The 16,555-nt window shown below is 46.8% G+C and overlaps 1 non-coding gene across 1 annotated transcript; it reads right to left on the bottom strand.

Annotated features, from left to right (window-relative positions):
• Window positions 1-1,243: 1,243 nt before the first annotated feature.
• Window positions 1,244-1,315, bottom strand: TRNAH-GUG (transfer RNA histidin (anticodon GUG)). The gene has a single exon. It is a non-coding gene; the product is annotated as a tRNA-His (tRNA).
• Between the last annotated feature and the right edge of the window lie 15,240 nt (window positions 1,316-16,555).

Raw genomic sequence — 16,555 nt, 5'->3', positions numbered from 1 at the left:
GCATACATGGATGCACGTTCACGCCTCCTCCTTCTCTCGGCTTCATACGGGGATCATATCTCCTCCCTGTCTCACCCTCATGCAGGGATGCATGACCAATGCTCCTTCCCTTCTCGCCTGCATACATGGATGCACGTTCACGCCTCCTCCTTCTCTCGGCTTCATACGGGGATCATATCTCCTCAATGTCTCACCCTCACTTCCAACATGTGTAACTTCTTGTTCTCTTTGACGTCTGGGGCATGGGTGGCTACTGCACAGCTCTAGATGTCGCCCACCTGCAAGGTGCTATGGAAAGCACTTTTCCACATTGGACGTGCTATATTAACCCCCTCTCCCCAAATACAATAAAAATAAAGAAATATATGTGCTTCCATAATGTCTACCTTCTAATGTTTCATATGTGTAAGCAATTGTCCTCCTCCTGACCACATTCTAAAACTATGTGCAAATTGTTCCTTCCATAAACTGTCACTTCCTTGGCCCTTTATTTATAATGACTGTTATACTCTCTCTCTTTCCGCCACAGTATAAAAAAGCCTAGCACACCTCATGATTGGACTAAGAAATTCCTGTCATTTAGTTGGAAATGATTTTCCCATTATCCCCAAAAACTCCTCACTGTGTCTAAGAACGCTTTTTTTCACTTGACAATACAGATCAGATTGACTTGAAAGGTCCTTTCACGCGACTACAGAATGCCTCTCATTCCACTAAAAGATACGCCAGTGCCTACACTAGCCTAGGACTAGACTATGAGTCCCAATGTAGAAAGACCACAAGTCCACAGATATGCCTGTTTATTTAAACATCTGTATTATCATCAGCGTGTGACTGTAAAGGCGGGACATCGCGCTCTCTGTAACGCGCTCCATTGGCAACATCAGTTAAATGTTGTTGGTTCAATCCCTCGCGGATGTTGTTTTTATTCCCATTTGTAACTGGGAAATACTGTCGCTGCAATACATATGTCGTAATCAAGCTAGTGGTTATTGACGTAAATGGCAGTGTTATAATGTTTCATGTACTGCAAATGTCACCACATAATGCGCTCTTAATTAGATTTGGTTGAAATACATTACAGTCACCCGATGAAAAAGTGTGCAAAGAGCATTAAAGAAACAAAAGGTTCATAACAGTAACAGGACATATCGAATTGTTTCAGTCCTCCACAGAGATTGCCAATGTATTAATGGAAATTCTAAAATATCTGCCCAACTGCCGTGACATTGCCTCACCGCAATGCCGTGACTCGGATTCGAACCGAGGTTGCTGCGGCCACAACGCAGAGTACTAACCACTATACGATCACAGCGAGCTACTTGGGCTGCTACAATGTGACGTTCCACCTCTATCATAAGCTGTACTCCATCTGTGATGTCATGACTCATGTTTGAATTAAAGGTTGGTTGTGATGTTATCCATGAGAATAAGTGGACACCTGATCCCCAGTCACTTATTTAAGATCTCAATAATCAAGTCAGAATCCAAATGAAAGTCATCAAAGTGGAGCCAATTAGAAATAATACAGTTACACAAACCTGGCAATGGTGCGGCAGCCAGGGCCGATAATGGCCCGCCAGCCTGAGAGCAGGAAAGTGTGAGAGCAGTGATGGTCTTGTGAGAGTTTACAGCTGTTATTGACCCTGTCCCCTTCCATTGCAGAGTTTTCTCCCTATAAGAAGTGCAGAGGCTCCCTCCGGGGTGCTAATAGTACATTTATTTTTTTGCGCAGGAGAAGTGCTCTTCACCAATTGCACGTTCCAAATCACCCGAAGGCCACCACCATAAAATTCAGGCATTCATGTTCATGCGTCCTCCATGTTATGTCCTTATAAAGGGATGCATGTTCATGATGACTCCATGTCACACCTGCATACAAGGATGCATGTTCATGCCGCCTCGTTCTCTTGGCTTCATACAGGGATTTTATCTCCTCCCTGTCTCACCCTCATGCAGGGATGCATGACCAATGCTCCTTCCCTTCTCGCCCGCATACATGGATGCACGTTCATGTCTCCTCGTTCTCTCGGCTTCATTCGGGGATTTTATCTCCTCCCTGTCTCACCCTCAGGAAGGGATGCATGACCAATGCTCCTTCCCGTCTCGCCCGCATACATGGATGCACGTTCACGCCTCCTCCTTCTCTCGGCTTCATAGGGGGATCATATCTCCTCCCTGTCTCACCCTCATGCAGGGATGCATGACCAATGCTCCTTCCTGTCTCGCCCGCATACATGGATGCACGTTCACGCCTCCTCCTTCTCTCGGCTTCATACGGGGATCATATCTCCTCCCTGTCTCACCCTCATGCAGGGAGGCATGACCAATGCTCCTTCCCTTCTCGCCTGCATACATGGATGCACGTTCACGCCTCCTCCTTCTCTCGGCTTCATAGGGGGATCATATCTCCTCCCTGTCTCACCCTCATGCAGGGATGCATGACCAATGCTCCTTCCCTTCTCGCCTGCATACATGGATGCATGTTCACGCCTCCTCCTTCTCTCGGCTTCATAGGGGGATCATATCTCCTCCCTGTCTCACCCTCATGCAGGGATGCATGACCAATGCTCCTTCCCTTCTCGCCCGCATACATGGATGCACGTTCATGTCTCCTCGTTCTCTCGGCTTCATTAGGGGATTTTATCTCCTCCCTGTCTCACCCTCAGGAAGGGATGCATGACCAATGCTCCTTCCCGTCTCGCCCGCATACATGGATGCACGTTCACGCCTCCTCCTTCTCTCGGCTTCATAGGGGGATCATATCTCCTCCCTGTCTCACCCTCATGCAGGGATGCATGACCAATGCTCCTTCCTGTCTCGCCCGCATACATGGATGCACGTTCACGCCTCCTCCTTCTCTCGGCTTCATACGGGGATCATATCTCCTCCCTGTCTCACCCTCATGCAGGGAGGCATGACCAATGCTCCTTCCCTTCTCGCCTGCATACATGGATGCACGTTCACGCCTCCTCCTTCTCTCGGCTTCATAGGGGGATCATATCTCCTCCCTGTCTCACCCTCATGCAGGGATGCATGACCAATGCTCCTTCCTGTCTCGCCCGCATACATGGATGCATGTTCACGCCTCCTCCTTCTCTCGGCTTCATACGGGGATCATATCTCCTCCCTGTCTCACCCTCATGCAGGGATGCATGACCAATGCTCCTACCCTTCTCGCCTGCATATATGGATGCACGTTCACGCCTCCTCCTTCTCTCGGCTTCATACGGGGATCATATCTCCTCAATGTCTCACCCTCACTTCCAACATGTGTAACTTCTTGTTCTCTTTGACGTCTGGGGCATGGGTGGCTACTGCACAGCTCTAGATGTCGCCCACCTGCAAGGTGCTATGGAAAGCACTTTTCCACATTGGACGTGCTATATTAACCCCCTCTCCCCAAATACAATAAAAATAAAGAAATATATGTGCTTCCATAATGTGTACCTTCTAATGTTTCATATGTGTAAGCACATTGTCCTCCTCCTGACCACATTCTAAAACTATGTGCAAATTGTTCCTTCCATAAACTGTCACTTCCTTGGCCCTTTATTTATAATGACTGTTATACTCTCTCTCTTTCCGCCACAGTATAAAAAAGCCTAGCACACCTCATGATTGGACTAAGAAATTCCTGTCATTTAGTTGGAAATGATTTTCCCATTATGCCCAAAAACTCCTCACTGTGTCTAAGAACGCTTTTTTTCACAGGACAATACAGATCAGATTGACTTGAAAGGTCCTTTCACGCGACTACAGAATGCCTCTCATTCCACTAAAAGATACGCCAGTGCCTACAATAGCCTAGGACTAGACTATGAGTCCCTATGTAGAAAGACCACAAGTCCACAGATATGCCTGTTTATTTAAACATCTGTATTATCATCAGCGTGTGACTGTAAAGGCGGGACCTCGCGCTCTCTGTAACGCGCTCCATTGGCAACATCAGTTAAATGTCGTTGGTTCAATCCCTCTCGGATGTTGTTTTTATTCCCATTTGTAACTGGGAAATACTGTTGCTGCAATACATATGTCTTAATCAAGCTAGTGGTTATTGACGTAAATGGCAGTGTTATAATGTTTCATGTACTGCAAATGTCACCACATAATGCGCTCTTAATTAGATTTGGTTGAAATACATTACAGTCACCCGATGAAAAAGTGTGCAAAGAGCATTAAAGAAACGAAAGGTTCATAACAGTAACAGGACATATCGAATTGTTTCAGTCCTCCACAGAGATTGCCAATGTATTAATGGAAATTCTAAAATATCTGCCCAACTGCCGTGACATTGCCTCACCGCAATGCCGTGACTCGGATTCGAACCGAGGTTGCTGCGGCCACAACGCAGGGTACTAACCACTATATGATCACAGCGAGCTACTTGGGCTGCTACCATGTGACGTTCCACCTCTATCATAAGCTGTACTCCATCTGTGATGTCATGACTCATGTTTGAATTAAAGGTTGGTTGTGATGTTATCCATGAGAATAAGTGGACACCTGATCCCCAGTCACTTATTTAAGATCTCAATAATCAAGTCAGAATCCAAATGAAAGTCATCAAAGTGGAGCCAATTAGAAATAATATAGTTACACAAACCTGGCAATGGTGCGGCAGCCAGGGCCGATAATGGCCCGCCAGCCTGAGAGCAGGAAAGTGTGAGAGCAGTGATGGTCTTGTGAGAGTTTACAGCTGTTATTGACCCTGTTCCCTTCCATTGCAGAGTTTTCTCCCTATAAGAAGTACAGAGGCTCCCTCCGGGGTGCTAATAGTACATTTATTTTTTTGCGCAGGAGAAGTGCTCTTCACCAATTGCACGTGCCAAATCACCCGAAGGCCACCACCAAAAAATTCAGGCATTCATGTTCATGCGTCCTCCATGTTATGTCCTTATAAAGGGATGCATGTTCATGATGACTCCATGTCACACCTGCATACAAGGATGCATGTTCATGCCGCCTCGTTCTCTTGGCTTCATACAGGGATTTTATCTCCTCCCTGTCTCACCCTCATGCAGGGATGCATGACCAATGCTCCTTCCCTTCTCGCCCGCATACATGGATGCACGTTCATGTCTCCTCGTTCTCTCGGCTTCATACGGGGATTTTATCTCCTCCCTGTCTCACCCTCAGGAAGGGATGCATGACCAATGCTCCTTTCCGTCTCGCCCGCATACATGGATGCACGGTCACGCCTTCTCCTTCTCTCGGCTTCATACGGGGATCATATCTCCTCCCTGTCTCACCCTCATGCAGGGATGCATGACCAATGCTCCTTCCTGTCTCGCCCGCATACATGGATGCACGTTCACGCCTCCTCCTTCTCTCGGCTTCATACGGGGATCATATCTCCTCCCTGTCTCACCCTCATGCAGGGATGCATGACCAATGCTCCTTCCCTTCTTGCCTGCATACATGGATGCACGTTCACGCCTCCTCCTTCTCTCGGCTTCATACGGGGATCATATCTCCTCCCTGTCTCACCCTCATGCAGGGATGCATGACCAATGCTCCTTCCTGTCTCGCCCGCATACATGGATGCACGTTCACGCCTCCTCCTTCTCTCGGCTTCATACGGGGATCATATCTCCTCCCTGTCTCACCCTCATGCAGGGATGCATGACCAATGCTCCTTCCCTTCTCGCCTGCATACATGGATGCACGTTCACGCCTCCTCCTTCTCTCGGCTTCATACGGGGATCATATCTCCTCAATGTCTCACCCTCACTTCCAACATGTGTAACTTCTTGTTCTCTTTCACGTCTGGGGCATGGGTGGCTACTGCACAGCTCTAGATGTCGCCCACCTGCAAGGTGCTATGGAAAGCACTTTTCCACATTGGACGTGCTATCTTAACCCCCTCTCCCCAAATACAATAAAAATAAAGAAATATACGTGCTTCCATAATGTCTACCTTCTAATGTTTCATATGTGTAAGCACATTGTCCTCCTCCTGACCACATTCTAAAACTATGTGCAAATTGTTCCTTCCATAAACTGTCACTTCCTTGGCCCTTTATTTATAATGACTGTTATACTGTCTCTCTTTCCGCCACAGTATAAAAAAGCCTAGCACACCTCATGATTGGACTAAGAAATTCCTGTCATTTAGTTGGAAATGATTTTCCCATTATCCCCAAAAACTCCTCACTGTGTCTAAGAACGCTTTTTTTCACAGGACAATACAGATCAGATTGACTTGAAAGGTCCTTTCACGCGACTACAGAATGCCTCTCATTCCACTAAAAGATACGCCAGTGCCTACAATAGCCTAGGACTAGACTATGAGTCCCATTGTAGAAAGACCACAAGTCCACAGATATGCCTGTTTATTTAAACATCTGTATTATCATCAGCGTGTGACTGTAAAGGCGGGACCTCGCGCTCTCTGTAACGCGCTCCATTGGCAACATCAGTTAAATGTCGTTGGTTCAATCCCTCGCGGATGTTGTTTTTATTCCCATTTGTAACTGGGAAATACTGTCGCTGCAATACATATGTCTTAATCAAGCTAGTGGTTATTGACGTAAATGGCAGTGTTATAATGTTTCATGTACTGCAAATGTCACCACATAATGCGCTCTTAATTAGATTTGGTTGAAATACATTACAGTCACCCGATGAAAAAGTGTGCAAGGAGCATTAAAGAAACAAAAGGTTCATAACAGTAACAGGACATATCGAATTGTTTCAGTCCTCCACAGAGATTGCCAATGTATTAATGGAAATTCTAAAATATCTGCCCAACTGCCGTGACATTGCCGTGACTCGGATTCGAACCGAGGTTGCTGCGGCCACAACGCAGAGTACTAACCACTATAATATCACTGCGAGCTACTTGGGCTTCTACAATGTGACGTTCCACCACTATCATAAGCTGTACTCCATCTGTGATGTCATGACTCATGTTTGAATTAAAGGTTGGTTGTGATGTTATCCATGAGAATAAGTGGACACCTGATCCCCAGTCACTTATTTAAGATCTCAATAATCAAGTCAGAATCCAAATGAAAGTCATCAAAGTGGAGCAAATTAGAAATAATATAGTTACACAAACCTGGCAATGGTGCGGCAGCCAGGGCCGATAATGGCCCGCCAGCCTGAGAGCAGGAAAGTGTGAGAGCAGTGATGGTCTTGTGAGAGTTTACAGCTGTTATTGACCCTGTCCCCTTCCATTGCAGAGTTTTCTCCCTATAAGAAGTGCAGAGGCTCCCTCCGGGGTGCTAATAGTACATTTATTTTTTTGCGCAGGAGAAGTGCTCTTCACCAATTGCACATGCCAAATCACCCGAAGGCCACCACCATAAAATTCAGGCATTCATGTTCATGCGTCCTCCATGTTATGTCCTTATAAAGGGATGCATGTTCATGATGACTCCATGTCACACATGCATACAAGGATGCATGTTCATGCCGCCTCGTTCTCTTGGCTTCATACAGGGATTTTATCTCCTCCCTGTCTCACCCTCATGCAGGGATGCATGACCAATGCTCCTTCCCTTCTCGCCCGCATACATGGATGCACGTTCATGTCTCCTCGTTCTCTCGGCTTCATACGGGGATTTTATCTCCTCCCTGTCTCACCCTCAGGAAGGGATGCATGACCAATGCTCCTTTCCGTCTCGCCCGCATACATGGATGCACGTTCACGCCTCCTCCTTCTCTCAGCTTCATACAGGGATCATATCTCCTCCCTGTCTCACCCTCATGCAGGGATGCATGACCAATGCTCCTTCCCTTCTCGCCTGCATACATGGATGCACGTTCACGCCTCCTCCTTCTCTCGGCTTCATACGGGGATCATATCTCCTCCCTGTCTCACCCTCATGCAGGGATGCATGACCAATGCTCCTTCCTGTCTCGCCCGCATACATGGATGCACGTTCATGTCTCCTCGTTCTCTCGGCTTCATACGGGGATTTTATCTCCTCCCTGTCTCACCCTCAGGAAGGGATGCATGACCAATGCTCCTTCCCGTCTCGCCCGCATACATGGATGCACGTTCACGCCTCCTCCTTCTCTCAGCTTCATACAGGGATCATATCTCCTCCCTGTCTCACCCTCATGCAGGGATGCATGACCAATGCTCCTTCCCTTCTCGCCTGCATACATGGATGCATGTTCACGCCTCCTCCTTCTCTCGGCTTCATACGGGGATCATATCTCCTCAATGTCTCACCCTCACTTCCAACATGTGTAACTTCTTGTTCTCTTTGACGTCTGGGGCATGGGTGGCTACTGCACAGCTCTAGATGTCGCCCACCTGCAAGGTGCTATGGAAAGCACTTTTCCACATTGGACGTGCTATATTAACCCCCTCTCCCCAAATACAATAAAAATAAAGAAATATATGTGCTTCCATAATGTCTACCTTCTAATGTTTCATATGTGTAAGCACATTGACCTCCTCCTGACCACTCTCTAAAACTATGTGCAAATTGTTCCTTCCATAAACTGTCACTTCCTTGGCCCTTTATTTATAATGACTGTTATACTGTCTCTCTTCTGCCACAGTATAAAAAAGCCTAGCACACCTCATGATTGGACTAAGAAATTCCTGTCATTTAGTTGGAAATGATTTTCCCATTATCCCCAAAAACTCCTCACTGTGTCTAAGAACGCTTTTTTTCACAGGACAATACAGATCAGGTTGACTTGAAAGGTCCTTTCACGCGACTACAGAATGCCTCTCATTCCACTAAAAGATACGCCAGTGCCTACAATAGCCTAGCACTAGACTATGAGTCCCAATGTAGAAAGACCACAAGTCCACAGATATGCCTGTTTATTTAAACATCTGTATTATCATCAGCGTGTGACTGTAAAGGCGGGACCTCGCGCTCTCTGTAACGCGCTCCATTGGCAACATCAGTTAAATGTTGTTGGTTCAATCCCTCGCGGATGTTGTTTTTATTCCCATTTGTAACTGGGAAATACTGTCGCTGCAATACATATGTCTTAATCAAGCTAGTGGTTATTGACGTAAATGGCAGTGCTATAATGTTTCATGTACTGCAAATGTCACCACAGAATGCGCTCTTAATTAGATTTGGTTGAAATACATTACAGTCACCCGATGAAAAAGTGTGCAAAGAGCATTAAAGAAACAAAAGGTTCATAACAGTAACAGGACATATCGAATTGTTTCAGTCCTCCACAGAGATTGCCAATGTATTAATGGAAATTCTAAAATATCTGCCCAACTGCCGTGACATTGCCTCACTGCAATGCCGTGACTCGGATTCGAACCGAGGTTGCTGCGGCCACAACGCAGAGTACGAACGCAGAGTACTAACCACTATACGATCACAGCGAGCTACTTGGGCTGCTACAATATGACATTCCACCTCTATCATAAGCTGTACTCCATCTGTGATGTCATGACTCATGTTTGAATTAAAGGTTGGTTGTGATGTTATCCATGAGAATAAGCGGACACCTGATCCCCAGTCACTTATTTAAGATCTCAATAATCAAGTCAGAATCCAAATGAAAGTCATCAAAGTGGAGCCAATTAGAAATAATATAGTTACACAAACCTGGCAATGGTGCGGCAGCCAGGGCCGATAATGGCCCGCCAGCCTGAGAGCAGGAACGTGTGAGAGCAGTGATGGTCTTTTGAGAGTTTACAGCTGTTATTGACCCTGTCCCCTTCCATTGCAGAGTTTTCTCCCTATAAGAAGTGCAGAGGCTCCCTCCGGGGTGCTAATAGTACATTTATTTTTTTGCGCAGGAGAAGTGCTCTTCACCAATTGCACGTGCCAAATCACCCGAAGGCCACCACCATAAAATTCAGGCATTCATGTTCATGCGTCCTCCATGTTGTGTCCTTATAAAGGGATGCATGTTCATGATGACTCCATGTCACACCTGCATACAAGGATGCATGTTCATGCCGCATCGTTCTCTTGGCTTCATACAGGGATTTTATCTCCTCCCTGTCTCACCCTCATGCAGGGATGCATGACCAATGCTCCTTCCCTTCTCGCCCGCATACATGGATGCACGTTCATGTCTCCTCGTTCTCTCGGCTTCATACGGGGATTTTATCTCCTCCCTGTCTCACCCTCAGGAAGGGATGCATGACCAATGCTCCTTCCCTTCTCGCCCGCATACATGGATGCACGTTCACGCCTCCTCCTTTTCTCGGCTTCATACGGGGATCATATCTCCTCCCTGTCTCACCCTCATGCAGGGATGCATGACCAATGCTCCTTCCTGTCTCGCCCGCATACATGGATGCACGTTCACGCCTCCTCCTTCTCTCGGCTTCATACAGGGATCATATCTCCTCCCTGTCTCACCCTCATGCAGGGATGCATGACCAATGCTCCTTCCCTTCTCGCCTGCATACATGGATGCACGTTCACGCCTCCTCCTTCTCTCGGCTTCATACGGGGATCATATCTCCTCCCTGTCTCACCCTCATGCAGGGATGCATGACCAATGCTCCTTCCTGTCTCGCCCGCATACATGGATGCATGTTCACGCCTCCTCCTTCTCTCGGCTTCATACGGGGATCATATCTCCTCCCTGTCTCACCCTCATGCAGGGATGCATGACCAATGCTCCTTCCCTTCTCGCCTGCATACATGGAGGCACGTTCACGCCTCCTCCTTCTCTCGGCTTCATTCGGGGATAATATCTCCTCAATGTCTCACCCTCACTTCCAACATGTGTAACTTCTTGTTCTCTTTGACGTCTGGGGCATGGGTGGCTACTGCACAGCTCTAGATGTCGCCCACCTGCAAGGTGCTATGGAAAGCACTTTTCCACATTGGACGTGCTATATTAACCCCCTCTCCCCAAATACAATAAAAATAAAGAAATATATGTGCTTCCATAATGTCTACCTTCTAATGTTTTATATGTGTAAGCACATTGTCCTCCTCCTGACCACATTCTAAAACTATGTGCAAATTGTTCCTTCCATAAACTGTCACTTCCTTGGCCCTTTATTTATAATGACTGTTATACTCTCTCTCTTTCCGCCACAGTATAAAAAAGCCTAGCACACCTCATGATTGGACTAAGAAATTCCTGTCATTTAGTTGGAAATGATTTTCCCATTATCCCCAAAAACTCCTCACTGTGTCTAAGAACGCTTTTTTTCACAGGACAATACAGATCAGATTGACTTGAAAGGTCCTTTCACGCGACTACAGAATGCCTCTCATTCCACTAAAAGATACGCCAGTGCCTACAATAGCCTAGGACTAGACTATGAGTCCCAATGTAAAAAGACCACAAGTCCACAGATATGCCTGTTTATTTAAACATCTGTATTATCATCAGCGTGTGACTGTAAAGGCGGGACCTCGCGCTCTCTGTAACGCGCTCCATTGGCAACATCAGTTAAATGTTGTTGGTTCAATCCCTCGCGGATGTTGTTTTTATTCCCATTTGTAACTGGGAAATACTGTTGCTGCAATACATATGTCTTAATCAAGCTAGTGGTTATTGACGTAAATGGCAGTGTTATAATGTTTCATGTAATGCAAATGTCACCACATAATGCGCTCTTAATTAGATTTGGTTGAAATACATTACAGTCACCCGATGAAAAAGTGTGCAAAGAGCATTAAAGAAACAAAAGGTTCATAACAGTAACAGGACATATCGAATTGTTTCAGTCCTCCACAGAGATTGCCAATGTATTAATGGAAATTCTAAAATATCTGCCCAACTGCTGTGACATTGCCTCACCGCAATGCCGTGCGAACCGAGGTTGCTGCGGCCACAACGCAGAGTACTAACCACTATACTATCACGGCGAGCTACTTGGGCTACTACGATGTGACGTTCCACCTCTGTCATAAGCTGTACTCCACCTGTGATGTCATGACTCATGTTTGAATTAAAGGTTGGTTGTGATGTTATCCATGAGAATAAGTGGACACCTGATCCCCAGTCACTTATTTAAGATCTCAATAATCAAGTCAGAATCCAAATGAAAGTCATCAAAGTGGAGCCAATTAGAAATAATATAGTTACACAAACCTGGCAATGGTGCGGCAGCCAGGGCCGATAATGGCCCGCCAGCCTGAGAGCAGGAAAGTGTGAGAGCAGTGATGGTCTTGTGAGAGTTTACAGCTGTTATTGACCCTGTCCCCTTCCATTGCAGAGTTTTCTCCCTGTAGGAAGTACAGAGGCTCCCTCCGGGGTGCTAATAGTACATTTATTTTTTTGCGCAGGAGAAGTGCTCTTCACCAATTGCACGTGCCAAATCACCCGAAGGCCACCACCATAAAATTCAGGCATTCATGTGCATGCGTCCTCCATGTTATGTCCTTATAAAGGGATGCATGTTCATGATGACTCCATGTCACACCTGCATACAAGGATGCATGTTCATGCCGCCTCGTTCTCTTGGCTTCATACAGGGATTTTATCTCCTCCCTGTCTCACCCTCATGCAGGGATGCATGGCCAATGCTCCTTCCCTTCTCGCCCGCATACATGGATGCACGTTCATGTCTCCTCGTTCTCTCGGCTTCATACGGGGATTATATCTCCTCCCTGTCTCACCCTCAGGAAGGGATGCATGACCAATGCTCCTTCCCGTCTCGCCTGCATACATGGATGCACGTTCACGCCTCCTCCTTCTCTCGGCTTCATACGGGGATCATATCTCCTCCCTGTCTCACCCTCATGCAGGGATGCATGACCAATGCTGCTTCCTGTCTCGCCCGCATACATGGATGCACGTTCACGCCTCCTCCTTCTCTCGGCTTCATACAGGGATCATATCTCCACCCTGTCTCACCCTCATGCAGGGATGCATGACCAATGCTCCTTCCCTTCTCGCCCGCATACATGGATGCACGTTCATGCCTCCTCCTTCTCTCGGCTTCATACGGGGATCATATCTCCTCCCTGTCCCACCCTCATGCAGGGATGCATGACCAATGCTCCTTCCTGTCTCGCCCGCATACATGGATGCACGTTCACGCCTCCTCCTTCTCTCGGCTTCATACGGGGATCATATCTCCTCCCTGTCTCACCCTTATGCAGGGATGCATGACCAATGCTCCTTCCCTTCTCGCCTGCATACATGGATGCACGTTCACGCCTCCTCCTTCTCTCGGCTTCATACGGGGATCATATCTCCTCCCTGTCTCACCCTCATGCAGGGATGCATGACCAATGCTCCTTCCTGTCTCGCCCGCATACATGGATGCACGTTCACGCCTCCTCCTTCTCTCGGCTTCATACGGGGATCATATCTCCTCCCTGTCTCACCCTCATGCAGGGATGCATGACCAATGCTCCTTCCCTTCTCGCCTGCATACATGGATGCACGTTCACGCCTCCTCCTTCTCTCGGCTTCATACGGGGATCATATCTCCTCAATGTCTCACCCTCACTTCCAACATGTGTAACTTCTTGTTCTCTTTGACGTCTGGGGCATGGGTGGCTACTGCACAGCTCTAGATGTCGCCCACCTGCAAGGTGCTATGGAAAGCACTTTTCCACATTGGACGTGCTATATTAACCCCCTCTCCCCAAATACAATAAAAATAAAGAAATATATGTGCTTCCATAATGTCTACCTTCTAATGTTTCATATGTGTAAGCACATTGTCCTCCTCCTGACCACATTCTAAAACTATGTGCAAATTGTTCCTTCCATAAACTGTCACTTCCTTGGCCCTTTATTTATAATGGCTGTTATACTGTCTCTCTTTCCGCCACAGTATAAAAAAGCCTAGCACACCTCATGATTGGACTAAGAAATTCCTGTCATTTAGTTGGAAATGATTTTCCCATTATCCCCAAAAACTCCTCACTGTGTCTAAGAACGCTTTTTTTCACAGGACAATACAGATCAGATTGACTTGAAAGGTCCTTTCACGCGACTACAGAATGCCTCTCATTCCACTAAAAGATACGCCAGTGCCTACAATAGCCTAGGACTAGACTATGAGTCCCAATGTAGAAAGACCACAAGTCCACAGATATGCCTGTTTATTTAAACATCTGTATTATCATCAGCGTGTGACTGTAAAGGCGGGACCTCGCGCTCTCTGTAACACGCTCCATTGGCAACATCAGTTAAATGTCGTTGGTTCAATCCCTCGCGGATGTTGTTTTTATTCCCATTTGTAACTGGGAAATACTGTCGCTGCAATACATATGTCTTAATCAAGCTAGTGGTTATTGACGTAAATGGCAGTGTTATAATGTTTCATGTACTGCAAATGTCACCACATAATGCGCTCTTAATTAGATTTGGTTGAAATACATTACAGTCACCCGATGAAAAAGTGTGCAAAGAGCATTAAAGAAACAAAAGGTTCATAACAGTAACAGGACATATCGAATTGTTTCAGTCCTCCACAGAGATTGCCAATGTATTAATGGAAATTCTAAAATATCTGCCCAACTGCCGTGACATAGCCTCACCGCAATGCCGTGACTCGGATTCCAACCGAGGTTGCTGCGGCCACAACGCAGAGTACTAACCACTATACGATCACGGCGAGCTACTTGGGCTGCTACAATGTGACGTTCCACCTCTATCATAAGCTGTACTCCATCTGTGATGTCATGACTCATGTTTGAATTAAAGGTTGGTTGTGATGTTATCCATGAGAATAGGTGGACACCTGATCCCCAGTCACTTATTTAAGATCTCAATAATCAAGTCAGAATCCAAATGAAAGTCATCAAAGTGGAGCCAATTAGAAATAATATAGTTACACAAACCTGGCAATGGTGCGGCAGCCAGGGCCGATAATGGCCCGCCAGCCTGAGAGCAGGAAAGTGTGAGAGCAGTGATGGTCTTGTGAGAGTTTACAGCTGTTATTGACCCTGTCCCCTTCCATTGCAGAGTTTTCTCCCTATAAGAAGTGCAGAGGCTCCCTCCGGGGTGCTAATAGTACATTTATTTTTTTGCGCAGGAGAAGTGCTCTTCACCAATTGCACGTGCCAAATCACCCAAAGGCCACCACCAAAAAATTCAGGCATTCATGTTCATGCGTCCTCCATGTTATGTCCTTATAAAGGGATGCATGTTCATGATGACTCCATGTCACACCTGCATACAAGGATGCATGTTCATGCCGCCTCGTTCTCTTGGCTTCATACAGGGATTTTATCTCCTCCCTGTCTCACCCTCATGCAGGGATGCATGACCAATGCTCCTTCCCTTCTCGCCCGCATACATGGATGCACGTTCATGTCTCCTCGTTCTCTCGGCTTCATACAGGGATTTTATCTCCTCCCTGTCTCACCCTCAGGAAGGGATGCATGACCAATGCTCCTTCCCGTCTCGCCCACATACATGGATGCACGTTCACGCCTCCTCCTTCTCTCGGCTTCATACGGGGATCATATCTCCTCCCTGTCTCACCCTCATGCAGGGATGCATGACCAATGCTCCTTCCTGTCTCGCCCGCATACATGGATGCACGTTCACGCCTCCTCCTTCTCTCGGCTTCATACGGGGATCATATCTCCTCCCTGTCTCACCCTCATGCAGGGATGCATGACCAATGCTCCTTCCCTTCTCGCCTGCATACATGGATGCACGTTCACGCCTCCTCCTTCTCACGGCTTCATACGGGGATCATATCTCCTCCCTGTCTCACCCTCATGCAGGGAGGCATGACCAATGCTCCTTCCTGTCTCGCCCGCATACATGGATGCACGTTCACGCCTCCTCCTTCTCTCGGCTTCATACGGGGATGATATCTCCTCCCTGTCTCACCCTCATGCAGGGATGCATGACCAATGCTCCTTCCCTTCTCGCCTGCATACATGGATGCACGTTCACGCCTCCTCCTTCTCTCGGCTTCATACGGGGATCATATCTCCTCAATGTCTCACCCTCACTTCCAACATGTGTAACTTCTTGTTCTCTTTCACGTCTGGGGCATAGGTGGCTACTGCACAGCTCTAGATGTCGCCCACCTGCAAGGTGCTATGGAAAGCACTTTTTCACATTGGACGTGCTATATTAACCCCCTCTCCCCAAATACAATAAAAATAAAGAAATATATGTGCTTCCATAATGTCTACCTTCTAATGTTTCATATGTGTAAGCACATTGTCCTCCTCCTGACCACATTCTAAAACTATGTGCAAATTGTTCCTTCCATAAACTGTCACTTCCTTGGCCCTTTATTTATAATGACTGTTATACTGTCTCTCTTTCCGCCACAGTATAAAAAAGCCTAGCACACCTCATGATTGGACTAAGAAATTCCTGTCATTTAGTTGGAAATGATTTTCCCATTATCCCCAAAAACTCCTCACTGTGTCTAAGAACGCTTTTTTTCACAGGACAATACAGATCAGATTGACTTGAAAGGTCCTTTCACGCGACTACAGAATGCCTCTCATTCCACTAAAAGATACGCCAGTGCCTACAATAGCCTAGGACTAGACTATGAGTCCCAATGTAGAAAGACCACAAGTCCACAGATATGCCTGTTTATTTAAACATCTGTATTATCATCAGCGTGTGACTGTAAAGGCGGGACCTCACGCTCTCTGTAACGCGCTCCATTGGCAACATCAGTTAAATGTCGTTGGTTCAATCCCTC

Source organism: Ambystoma mexicanum (genome assembly GCF_040938575.1).
Source record: "Ambystoma mexicanum isolate Mex_15411 chromosome 12 unlocalized genomic scaffold, UKY_AmexF1_1 Mex_chr12_unloc.1, whole genome shotgun sequence".
Classification (NCBI taxonomy): Eukaryota; Metazoa; Chordata; class Amphibia; order Caudata; family Ambystomatidae; genus Ambystoma; species Ambystoma mexicanum.
Note: the sequence above shows the minus strand (reverse complement) of the source record. Positions and strands in the feature narration are given on the sequence as shown.